Consider the following 12,869-nt stretch of genomic DNA (forward strand, 5'->3'; position numbering starts at 1 on the left):
AGAACAGAACTTGTTGACGCTCTTAAGGGGAGAATAGTATATCTACCTGTTGATGTGCAAGCAAATGCAGATATTCAGCCTGAAAAACTTCTTAACATTGATAGTTTTGTAGTCATTGTCAATGGTCAGCCTACTTACAACAAGAATGTTTGGACTGCACTAATAGATCTGAGAAAAGTCCATGAAGCACTGTTGTGGTTAAGAAAGAACAACAGTCTCTATAAAACAATACATGCATACACCCTAGAAGATTTAAATAAAATACTTGAAGCACGTCTTGCTGAAAAAGCGGTTGGTGTTGATAATTTACCTGAAATACCGGAAGCTGCAATCCTTCAGAAACTGACAGAAAGCGCAAAATCTACATTGATTGAACATTTTTCTGTCCAGCCTCTCAATTCAGCGGTTCCAAAAGACTTCACTGAAGATTTTAAGCAGATGAAAGATCTTGGTACTGACCAATTTCAAATCAAGAAATTAAAAGGTGAGAGCGAAGACTTATTTCAGGAAGAACTTGATCTAAAAGTGTTTCCAAATCTTTTCCCGAAAGGCAAATATGGCTTGCGTGACAAGGCAAGACCATTTTGGATTAGGAATGCAGAATATTTTAAATCAAGGCTTCTTAGCAGACATACTAAGTTTCGTCTTGAAAAACACTTTCTTTTTCACATCTTCCAATTGCAAGAATTCTCTTACATGTGTAATAGCGTCGGTCATATGTTGCGGACTGGGAAACCAAATCAAAATGCTCGTCAATTTATAGACAGGCTTCATTCCCGTGATGGAGAGATGGACGCGACTTTGTTTTCTGTTCAATCAAAAATCAGAGGATCTCGGCAGTATTTTCAATCTCTTTCCTATAAAGTAAAGTCAATGATTGAGCAATCGGGTCCACCGACTTTGTTTCTGACAGTTTCATGTGCTGAGTGGTACTCTCCTGAATTTATTGACTATTTACGGACTGTCCATAAGAACTTACCTGGTGTGGCAAAAATGACCCCAGCAGAGTTGACGTGTCTAGATCCAGTTGCAGTTTCCATGCACTTTGACAAAAAATGGACACCTATATTTAATGAACTAATTTGTTCAAAGACAAATCCTTTGTTTGGTAAAAATAAGGATCATTTCTGGCGTATCGAGTATCAGAAACGAGGTGCGCCTCATGTACACTGTGTGTTGTGGATTGAAGATGCTCCTATTATTGGAAAATCAACAGCGTCTGAAGTGATTCAGTATATCAATAGTATTATAACTTGTGAAATACCAAATAGATTGACTAGTCCAACTCTTCACAAACTGGTCAAAGACCATCAAGTGCACCGCTGTAATAATTACTGTCAAAGAAAATATAAGAGAAAAAGAGGAAGATGGGTTACGTATTGTAAGTTTGGCTTTCCTCGTCCTACAAAGGAACGAACAGAATTATATGACATCCTTGACTACTTGGCTCATGGTACAAACCGTAAGAAGCCAAGAAAAAGAATATATCATCTGCTTCGAAGAGATGACGAGCGTTACATAAATGACTATTCTCCTGCGTTACTTATTGCTAATCAAGCAAACATTGATGTTCAATATATTGGCCATTTGGGTTCTAAATTACCGTGTTACATTACCGATTACATGACAAAAGCAGAGAGTGTCGAAATAGAAGCAATGTGGGAGGAAGTAAATAATGCATGCAAAAGTCTTGGTCAACGAACTATGTCCTACTTGTTGAAGTCCATAAACACCCGTCAAGTTGTAGCAGTTGAAGCTGCTGATAGGCTTCTTGGTACTAAATTGTATAGTATTTCTAGGCAATTTAGATATATTGACCTTGCGAAAAAGAGCGAGGTGAAGAGGACACTGAGAAGGTATGAGGAGCTTGAAAAGCTTGCTAAAAACGATCCACAGAGTAGTGATTTGTACATTGCCCACTGGGTTATTGATATCTACCCTAAAAGACCGGAACATATGGAAAATATCAGTCTTTTATTGTCTTGGTATGAACGGGAGCGTAATGGTACTGATGATAATATGATGTTAACTGACGGGTCCTTCTACCTCAGAAAAATGGTTTTTAAACCGTATATCATACAGCACAGAAAGGTAAGCCCATTTAAAACTGACGAGAAGAAAAATGCTTATTATGGAGATCTTTTAAACTTGTTTAAACCTTGGCGAAAGGAAAATGAACTAGTAGTAAGTGGAAATAGCAACTACAAAACCTACTGTGTTGAAAGTGCAAACTATCCCGACATGGTAGCTTACCACGAAAAATTTGTTGTTAAGAGGAAAAGCGATATAGAATTTGAAGAAAGGGTCCGAGAACGTGCAAAAGAAATTCTGAAGGCCGAAAATATTGATGAAAACATTGAAGATGACCCAGAAAATGCAATTCAGGGAGGAGTCATTGACAGAGCAGCAGATGCTATGGAGGATTTGTTAGACGCAAACAAACAGATTTTAAATGGTGACACCAAAGACAGGTTGAAAAATGATTATGAGTCGCTCAATATTGATCAAAAGAGAGTTGTTGACAAAATTTTAGACTCAGTTACCAAGCGCAATGGTGCAATATCTTTGAAGTTGATTGTATCTGGATGTGGGGGTACAGGAAAATCTAGGGTTATCAGTGTCGTGAGAAGACTACTTTGCAACAAGTTCAAGAATGAAGATTGTCCCGTTGTAGTTATGGCACCTACTGGTATTGCTGCACATAGCATAAATGGTTTAACAATACATAGTTGTTTAAGTTTAGCTATTGATCAGAAAAACACCACAAAATACACACCTCTCTCCACTGAAAAACTTCTCACTTTGAGAAAGACACTTAAGGAGACAAGAGTTTTTATTATTGATGAAATTTGTATGGTTTCGTCTCTTCTTTTAACCTACATTCATTTAAGACTATCAAAAATATTGGCAGTTGATTTGCCAATGGATAATGCTAACTGCGTATTTTTGGGAGATTTTCTTCAATTAAGACCAGTAAGTGGTAATCCTCCTTATATGCCTCTCATACGACTAGAAGTAAAAAACAGGATCGAATCAGTTGGTACTTTTAACCTCTGGCATCTATTTGAGTATGAGGAACTAAGCATAAATGTGAGACAAAAGATGGATAAGAGTTATGCTAATACACTTGCTAAAATTAGACAAGGGTTTTGCACTGGTGAAAATTTGAATAGTCTTTACAAGAGAAAAATTGGGAGCTCCTACAGAGCTTCAAATGACGAAATAATAGATCTTTACTCAAAATTGTATGAAGAGGGAAATAGACCTGTCATTCTTATGCCCACCAATGAAAATTGTATGGTAGCTAACGATTTACTTCTTACAAAAAGCTGCTCAGACTACGTTAAACTTTCTGCAGTTGATCGACTCTCTTCAGTTGTTGACGACAAACGAATCGAACAGAAAGCAGCAAACACTGTTTTAAGCTTTGGCAACGACAAAAAAAGAAGAGCCGGTTCTTTCATGAGCTTGTTACTTGCAGTAGGTGCACGTGTAATGCTCCAAAGAAATATTTTTGTTGCTAAGGGGCTAGTAAATGGATCAATGGGAACAGTAACAAGCTTCAAGTTGCTACCAAACGGAGAAATAATTGGAGTTCTTGTAAAATTTGATGGACTGGAACTTCCGGTTGAAATTGGCAGAGAAACCGTGCGCTTTGAAGTCTTGAAGCAAGTCTTTTTTACGCGAAGACAGTTTCCTCTTCAACTGGCCTTTGCCATTACAATACACAAGTCCCAAGGACTAAGTTTACAGTGTGCAATTGTTGACGCAGGTAATCGTTGCTTCTGTCCAGGTATGATGTACGTTGCTCTTTCCCGTGTGACCACTAGTGCAGGTTTACATCTAGTAGAATTTGATAAAACAAAGATTTATTGCGATGTTGATGCTTTAATTGAGTACAACCGTTTGAGACAAATTTATAGAACAGATCTTCCATTGTTTGAGTTCCCAGAAAGGCAACTCAGAGGTACACCAGATGAAGTATGTATAACAAATGAAGTAAACTCTAAAGGACAACAGACTCAAGGAAAAAAAATTTCCATTGTTGGAGGTCCCAGAAAAAGAATGAGAAGCCCTTCAGTTGAAGAACCCTTATTAATAGAAATTTATCCCAAAAATAAGAAAAGTATAACTAGTGTCGGACCGGTGGTGTCAACAAAAGAGAAAAAATTAAAATATTAATGCGAAACTTGATCACAATGATATACTTCGTGTCATTCAACCGGCCCAAGATCGTCAAGAACAACACAAAAATGTTAATAATGCAAATGAACCAGCAAGTGCATATAGTACTCTTGATAGTAATAGAAAGGTATCAAGAATTATACATGCTGACTGGAATCAAGCAGAAGCTAATATATTTCTATCTGGATACGCAAGCAGCCAATGCTTTGCCATGGTACTCGCAAATATTGTCCGAGCTGCTATTATACCTCTAAGGCAATGGAATAAAAATATTCTGAACCGAAACATGATTGAAGGGGATAGTATTTATGCTCTCATACGTGAAAATAATAATAATAGAAATCCAAGAGTTTTTCTTGGCTTTTTACGGTTTGTACCATGAGCCAAGTAGTCAAGGATGTCATATAATTCTGTTCGTTCCTTTGTAGGACGAGGAAAGCCAAACTTACAATACGTAACCCATCTTCCTCTTTTTCTCTTATATTTTCTTTGACAGTATTTATTACAGCGGTGCACTTGATGGTCTTTGACCAGTTTGTGAAGAGTTGGACTAGTCAATCTATTCGGTATTTCACAGGTTATAATACTATTGATATACTGAATCACTTCAGACGCTGTTGATTTCCCAATAATAGGAGCATCTTCAATCCACAACACACAGTGTACATGAGGCGCACCTCGTTTCTGATACTCGATATACCAGATATGATCCTTAATTTTACCAAACAAAGGATTTGTCTTTGAACAAATTAGCTCATTAAATATAGGTGTCCATTTTTTGTCAAAGTGCATGGAAACTGCAATTGGGTCTAGACACGTCAACTCTGCTGGGGTCATTTTTGCCACACCAGGTAAGTTCTTATGGACAGTCCGTAAATAGTCAATAAATTCAGGAGAGTACCACTCAGCACATGAAACTGTCAGAAACAAAGTCGGTGGACCCAATTGCTCAATCATTGACTTTACTTTATAGGAAAGAGATTGAAAATACTGCTGAGATCCTCTGATTTTTGATTGAACGGAAAACAAAGTCGCGTCCATCTCTCCATCACGGGAATGAAGCCTGTCTATAAATTAACGAGCAGTTTGATTTGGTTTCATAGTCCGCAACATATGACCGACGCTATTACACTTGTAAGAGAATTCTTGCAATTGGAAGCTGTGAAAAAGAAACTGTTTGTCAAGACAAAACTTAGTATGTCTGCTAAGAAGCCTTGATTTAAAATATTCCGCATTCCTAATCCGAAATGGTCTTGCCTTGTCACGCAAGCCATATTTGCCTTTCGGGAAAAGATTTGGAAACACTTTTAGATCAAGTTCTTCCTGAAATAAGTCTTCGCTCTTACCTTTTAGTTTCTTGATTTGAAATTGGTCAGTACCAAGATCTTTCATCTGCTTAAAATCTTCAATGAAGTCTTTTGGAACCGCTGAATTGAGAGGCTGGACAGAAAAATGTTCAACCAATGTAGATTTAGCGCTTTCTGTCAGTTTCTGAAGGATTGCAGCTTCCGGTATTTCAGGTAAATTATCAACACCAACCGCTTTTTCAGCAAGACGATCTTCGAGTATTTTATTTAAATCTTCTAGGGTGTATGCACGTATTGTTTTATAGAGACTGTTGTTCTCTCTTAACCACAACAGTGCTTCATGCACTTTTCTCAGATCTATTAGTGCAGTCCAAACATTCTTGTTGTAAGTAGGCTGACCATTGAAAATGACTACAAAACTATCAATGTTAAGAAGTTTTTCAGGCTGAATATCTGCATTTGCTTGCACATCAACAGGTAGATATACTATTCTCCCCTTAAGAGCGTCAACAAGTTCAGTTCTAGGTCTCTTCAATGCAGTTACTTGACCTAATCTGACGGTAGTAAGACAAGGCATTACAAATCGAATCATTGCCATTTCAAAATTATTTAAACACTTTATACATTCCGGTCTATATGAAGGTCTATATGAGGGTCTATATGAAGGTTATTTAATACTGATCGGACATTCTCCTGACTTTTCAACATTTTCCCAGCACAGTAATCACAGACAAAGAATGAATCTATGACATCCTCTTTCCAACCTGTACATTGAATTAGTTGTTCTCTGTCATCTTTGTGTATTTCCTGGTGTAGTTGTTCTAAAATCGTGTCCATAATTACATCAAAACCTTTCTTATTTGAAAGGGATCTTAGAATATTCAATTGGTATTTTGTCTTTATCTGCTCACAACTGTCACAATGCATTGTGGGGTATACATCTCTGATGTTAGCTACCTTATCAAGGCTCTCACCAAATAATTTTATTATTGTATTTTCATCCACAGAAACTCTATTATTGCTATCACCGTAAATGAAGTCTTGACTATTATTACGACAGAGTCTACTTGACACTTCTTCTATGTAATGACTTAGTTCCTTGTACGAGACCTCGACTTTTAGTAGATTAATATGTTGTATAATCTTACATTTTGATACTGCCTTATATACGCTATTAATGAAACAGTTCAAGACAGGAAAATGTGGAGCTAGTGCCCTTAGAGAACGCACATAGCTCTGAAATCCCTCATTTGGGCTACAGTATAACGAATGCCCATGCTTTCTTGTGTCCCTGTAATTGATTTCACAATAATCCAAGCCGCCAAGGTAGAAATTAACCACTTTGTCAGTTGAAAATTTTAATGCTATATTATTTTCAAGGATATCAAAAAGAATTTGACATAATTCAATATCCGTCGGATAGAGCTTGCAGATATCAGGGTGACTTTGCCAAGTAACCTGCTGCCCAAGTTTTGGTTTTGAATGTTTACTCCGATTGTTATAGGTGACTTCAGCCATCATAATTTCCTTGTCAGATCTAGTTTTAGAGCATTTTTCAATAGTTGTCTCGTACTTTTCAGGACAGTTTGTTCTACTACACAGAGAATTTTTTGCCAAATATTCAGTAGAACTAAAAGAACTGTTTAAAACACAGTTAGAAATGCTTTTTTCTTGAGTCGGTGTTCCAGGAATTTGTTCTAAATCATTAGTCTTACAAACACATTTACTAATAACCCTAACAGGCTCGTTTTCGCCATAATTGAAAAACATTGCTTTTCCTTCGCTGTTGATAGGTATGCTTGTATATATATTTTTATTGCTGCTACATAAACTGCAATTGCTCCTTCCAAAATTAATATACGAATTTTCTAAGAAGTACGCCTCCGTATATTCACTGTGTTGTCGAACATTTTCCATTGCATCTATAAACTGTTCCGCAGTTGCCAATCCATACCTTGGAAGCTTTTCGTTAAACTGACAACATTTCTTTTGGATATTACTATGAAGCTTTGCCAAAGAATTTCTAGCCGACTTTTCAACAGCATCCGCTCTTTCAAAGAGAATTTTAATCTGTAATTTTGAATACTTTTCGTGATCCCGATAAAACATGCGTAAAATGTTTCTCAATTTACAAAGATCAGCCTGCATTTTTGCCATCTTCTTGTATTTCTGAATGTAATTTTTCCCTTTGTCCTTATGCGTTCTTCGGTACAACCTCGCAGAGAATTTAATTTTTTCATTATAGATTTTGTCACCCCAGTAACGCTCCTTGATCTTTTGTTTGGCTGCCTCAATTTTTACTTCTCGATACACCTGGACGGTTGAATACCTTTGCTTTTGGTTTTTCTCATATTTGATGCGGTAATCTTTATCATTGTGATAACTCTCCTTGAACTTTTGTTTGGCTGTCTCAATTTTTGCATGTCTATAATCTTCATCATTGTGATAACACATCTTGCTGTTTTGTTTTGCTCTCTCAATTATTACTTCTAGATACGCCTGGTCGGTTGAATACCTTTGTTTTGCTCTCTCAATTTTTACTTCTTGATACGCCTGGTCGGTTGTATACCTTTGTTTTGCTCTCTCAATTATTACTTCTCGATACGCCTGGTCGGTTGAATACCTTTGTTTTGCTCTCTCAATTATTACTTCTCGATACGCCTGGTCGGTTGAATACCTTTGCTTTTTTCTTTTCAAGTTACTATCTCTGTTGTTTGTGTAGTACTTTTTTTTCAACTTGCGTATAGTTTTCTTTGATCTAACCATTATCGAATCCAGAATGAGAGAATTTACATCTTTAGAATAGCCATGGCTCAGGTTTTTTTTTTCACAGTTGAAAAAAGTTTGGAAGAATAGGAAGATAAGTCTGCAAACCGAGATTGGAGTATTGGATGCTACAGTGATGAAAGTGGTTGAATATGGTTCTGAAGCATGGGCGTTCTGAAAAGTGGATGAAGATTTGGTAGATTTTGTTTCCAGAGAAACTGCCTACGGTTTTTTCTGTGTACCCGGTTGACTGACCGTATTTCAAACAGTAGGCTGTACGAAAAATGCGGTTCAATCCCGCTTTCTAGGGCTATAATAAGAGAAAGGTTGAGACGGCTTGGGCACTTTCTGCGGATAAAAGATGACAGATTGCGAAAGATTGTCCTTTTTGGCCAACTGTCAAGGGCTAAATGGAAAGCAGGTCGTCCACGGTTGGAGTATCCCCGAGGACCCTCGTGAGTTGCTCTTCATTTTAATCCCTGTTTTAGTGGCGATGATTCACTAGACCTATGTTGCTCAGGCCCCGTGATATATTCGTGCAAGTTTGACCCATGGTTCAAATACAAAGAACCGTATAAAGTTTGTAAAACGGTGGCTGATATTGCTCGTGCTACTTGAATTTTGAATATAAGTAAGGGAGTCGTTCTTCATGGACGAAAAGCTTTGTCTGAGAGCGATGCGAAAAGAATATCTATTTTTTAGAAAGTCCAATATACCCGAGGAAGCCCATGAACTACTCTTAATTTCAATTGCTGTTTTAGTGTCGATGATTAACTAGACCTCTGGTGCTCAGGCCCCGTAATATGTTGCAGCAAGTTTGACCAATGGTTGACAATTGTGGGCCAACTATGTCTTTCGGACTCGAACCCACTAAATTTACAACTAACTCACTAGCTCTTATTCCTGACCAAATGTAATTAAGATCCAATAAGCTCTCCTGATGAATATGAATAACAAGAATACTCCTCCCTTGCAATGGGTCTTATCAAGTACATGTACCCGAATAAGTAATTGTAGATGGTAACTATTCTCCATTGAATGAATTCCGCCAGCCCGATTAATAATTAGGTTGATTGTAAGGCATTTGAAATCTCTAGAAGCCGGATCAGGTGTAGACACTGAATAAGAAACTAACAGTCACTTTTCATTAAATTTGGCCTAGATCCAACAACGCATTTCAGTAGGTACCCTGTTGACTAGGATGTAGTGTCGCCCTTCCCCCTGTGATGAACTGATCGCTTATAGACCCCGAAAGTCACAACTAAGGCGTCTTTTTACACCTTCCCCTGGTAGATTAAACAGAGGACATTAGAACAGTGACAAGAATATAGGAATCTGCTACCGCCTCAAAGACTGGGTGGGGTCCAAACCCTGAAGAGGCACGCTGACGCAACAAAACGATGACAAAATTAGGGTATTGTTTCCCTCTCGAAGGTTGGCCTGGGTCCCAACCCCAGTAAAGCACACTGTGGAAATATCATCTTACCTTCTGCAAAATTGAGTTGCAATCTAGAATGTTGATGTTCCGACTATAAGAATTAAGCCCCTACCCTTGCACCATTCGTTACTGAGGCAGAATTATTTCCACACCTCGAAAAATAACAAATATGACACTAGCTCTCACTTCCTACCAACTTTGATTTATGTCTGACAACGTGATTATTTTATCTGACTATCTTGGTGAGAGGAATGGAGGGATAACCTAACCCATTGCATATAGGTTGGATTGTTGGTCTGTACATAAATACGAAAAATTTAAACTCTGGAGCTTACTCTTACTTTCCACCAAGTTTAGTTGAGATCTGATTGCAACTACTTGTGGAAGTCTTCATGACAAAAATTTACACGGTTAAACAGTAAAAATCCTGTATCTATATTTCTGAAACGGTTCTCGAGACCAAAAAAGTTGATTAAACTGAATTTAAACTTTCAAGATGTTAGGTTTTTAGGAGGCCTTTAGCTTTAAATATCGTATGTCCATTAAGTTTAGTTTTGGACCAACACACGTATCTTGAAGCTCAGTTTTGATACATTTATCTGAATCAAGAAAGCAATTTATTTTTGTTGTTGTTTAATTTATTGACTTGCAATGAAGTCCACTAAAGTTTTCAGAGTTTCTGGTGTTTTAGAATCAGGTTTGCGATGTTTTTACAAAATGATACGAATAAAAGCGGACTTATATTGCTTCCATTTTGATTTGTTGTCTATTATTAGAAACGTGTCGATATTCCAAGTAACAGGTCTTTCCAACTACGGTTCTAATTACATAAAGCTGGACCCCCTTACGAAAAAAGGCCTGTCCTATTGGATACTATTTTTTTTTTCCTGCATATCAAGCAGCTCGTAGTAACAAACTGAAAGTAAAGAGCAACCTATGCCAATAGAAACAAAACTGGAAAACGAAAGTTTGGCAGCAAAATATAAATCAAAAGTATTTCTATTTTATACTGATTCTAAATATGTAATTTTAAAGGTACCTGTCAAAAGTTATTCGCATAACTTAGCTTGCATAACTTTAGGAAAGGAGGGGGAGACGTCCCCCAAAAATGACCTGCTCTTGATGAAGCTCTGAAATCCATAAAACCCCCAGCATAATTTTCCGGGCTCTATCTGCGAAGATTTGACATTTCGTATTCTTCGTGTCTTGGGTGTGTGTGTGTGTTTTTTTTTTTTGTTTTTTTTTTGGGGGGGGGGACGGTTTTTTTTTCACCACGGGTTTATTTGGTTTATTTTCTATTGGTAGAGACGTAAATGGATCTTTGAAAATAGGTCAGCCTGTTATAAATTGTTGAACTCAGGGTCTTATGTATTAGGTCAAGGATATTTTAAGTTTTCCGGGAGGTATTCTTGATCAACAATCCATTCTTTTGTAAATGACTAATTTGGGTAATTTCAAATAAAAAAATATATTAGTGAATGCATTGAAAAGGTGAGAATGTTCTGCCCTATTGGAATTTGGATTGCATTGAAGTTTATCTGAAACAGCTCTATAATCCTTGTCATCTTCTATTTTTTACACAAATGAATACATTATGCAATTGGCGCATTCTAGGCCCAAGGACTAATTGATAGACTATAGGAGAAAAATGGGCATGTTATAACACTGAATTGAACATTGAGAGCAGTTGTTATCTGCATAATGAAGTGCTGTATGCCCTCCTTTTGCCTATCTCCCTCTAAGACTACGATTGCAGGTGTTGGTCGGATCGAAATGACGGCAGTGAAATTTTGGACGAGTGCTCCTTTGGACGGAAATTGTGAATCCAAGCGTCTTTCTCATAAGTAGGAACTTATGGGGGTTAACAAGCCTCCCTTCTACTCTTTTTGGCCTCAGAGCCCAGTGTCGAAAAAATGTCATTTGAGAATGGAAGTCAAAAAAGTTATTGCAGTGAGCAAAAATGAAACAGACAATGGCTGTTTTTGGAGGCAAATTGCCTGGAATATCCTTAAACATAAAAAAAGTAATAAAAGTAAAGAGCTACATTAAAACTAAAACACGAACAGAAATTATTCTGTATGTGAGGGGCTGAGATGCCAAATGGACACTTTTAGTGCCTTTCGGACACTTTTTCACTCTGAAGGACACCGGGACACTATTGGATCAAAAAAGGCAGCTTTTTGAAATAAATGACACTTTTTGGACATTTTTCCAAATCAAAAATTAAATGTCTTTATTTTTTTCTTTTTTTTTTACTTTTTTTTAATTTGTACTTTACTTTTAAGCTTTGGTAACAGCTTGGGGATTTTTCTTAGATGTTTTTGTGCCCTGCGCAAGCAGCATTTATCAAAAGAATAGGACCTTAAGTCTTAACCAATGTGGTATGCTAGAACTATCAAATCCATCCTCTTCTTCTATCCTACGGTTGACGTTTGTCATCAAGTCGGTCAACTTCAAAGACCTACCTACTGCTGGTGGCAAAATCACCAAGGCCACTGAGAAGGCTGGAAAGAAGAAGTGAATGGCATTCCCTGCTGGCACGTCCCGCGTAAATCCCTGTGCCGTGTAGCCGTTTGCACATGGCTGATATTATAAGCCTTCTGAAGCCTATTACTGATTCTAAGTGGGAGCAAAGGGGTAGCTAAGCCTGGAAATTTCCACGGCGGTGGTGGGCATCCAGGCAATGAGGCTTGACTCTCCGTCCAAAGGCTGCATAGGAACCTTTGCCCTGAGGGTTGTGGGGGAATGTCCTCCTCAAAAACATATTTGATATCTGGCAATCAACTACGCTGAACAAAATGGCTATCTCAAAATTTTGATTGGATGTGTTCGGGGGAATGATGGGCGGGGGGGGGGGGCTAGTTGCCCTCCAATCAAATTCGACTATTAAAAAGGGCACAAGACACTCCAATTTCCATTTGAATGAGCCCTTTTCAATATTTCCACGACAACTCCTTCGATACGAAGTTCCCTGGTATGAAAATAAAAATAATAATAATAATATATTGTGCCAACATCCTTCTTTATTTAGGCAGTGCGATTGCGCTTTCTATGATATTCTGAATCTTTATTTTAATGTTTCGCTTTGAACAGACTGCTTTGATAATGCGTTACTTTTTATAAACACTGAGTCTAAAGGCATTAAATATTTTGGTGTTTGATAAATTAGTTCA

Source organism: Artemia sp. Qi Xiang Cuo, unplaced genomic scaffold (genome assembly GCF_049724085.1).
Source record: "Artemia sp. Qi Xiang Cuo unplaced genomic scaffold, ASM4972408v1 HiC_scaffold_3072, whole genome shotgun sequence".
Classification (NCBI taxonomy): domain Eukaryota; kingdom Metazoa; phylum Arthropoda; class Branchiopoda; order Anostraca; family Artemiidae; genus Artemia; species Artemia sp. Qi Xiang Cuo.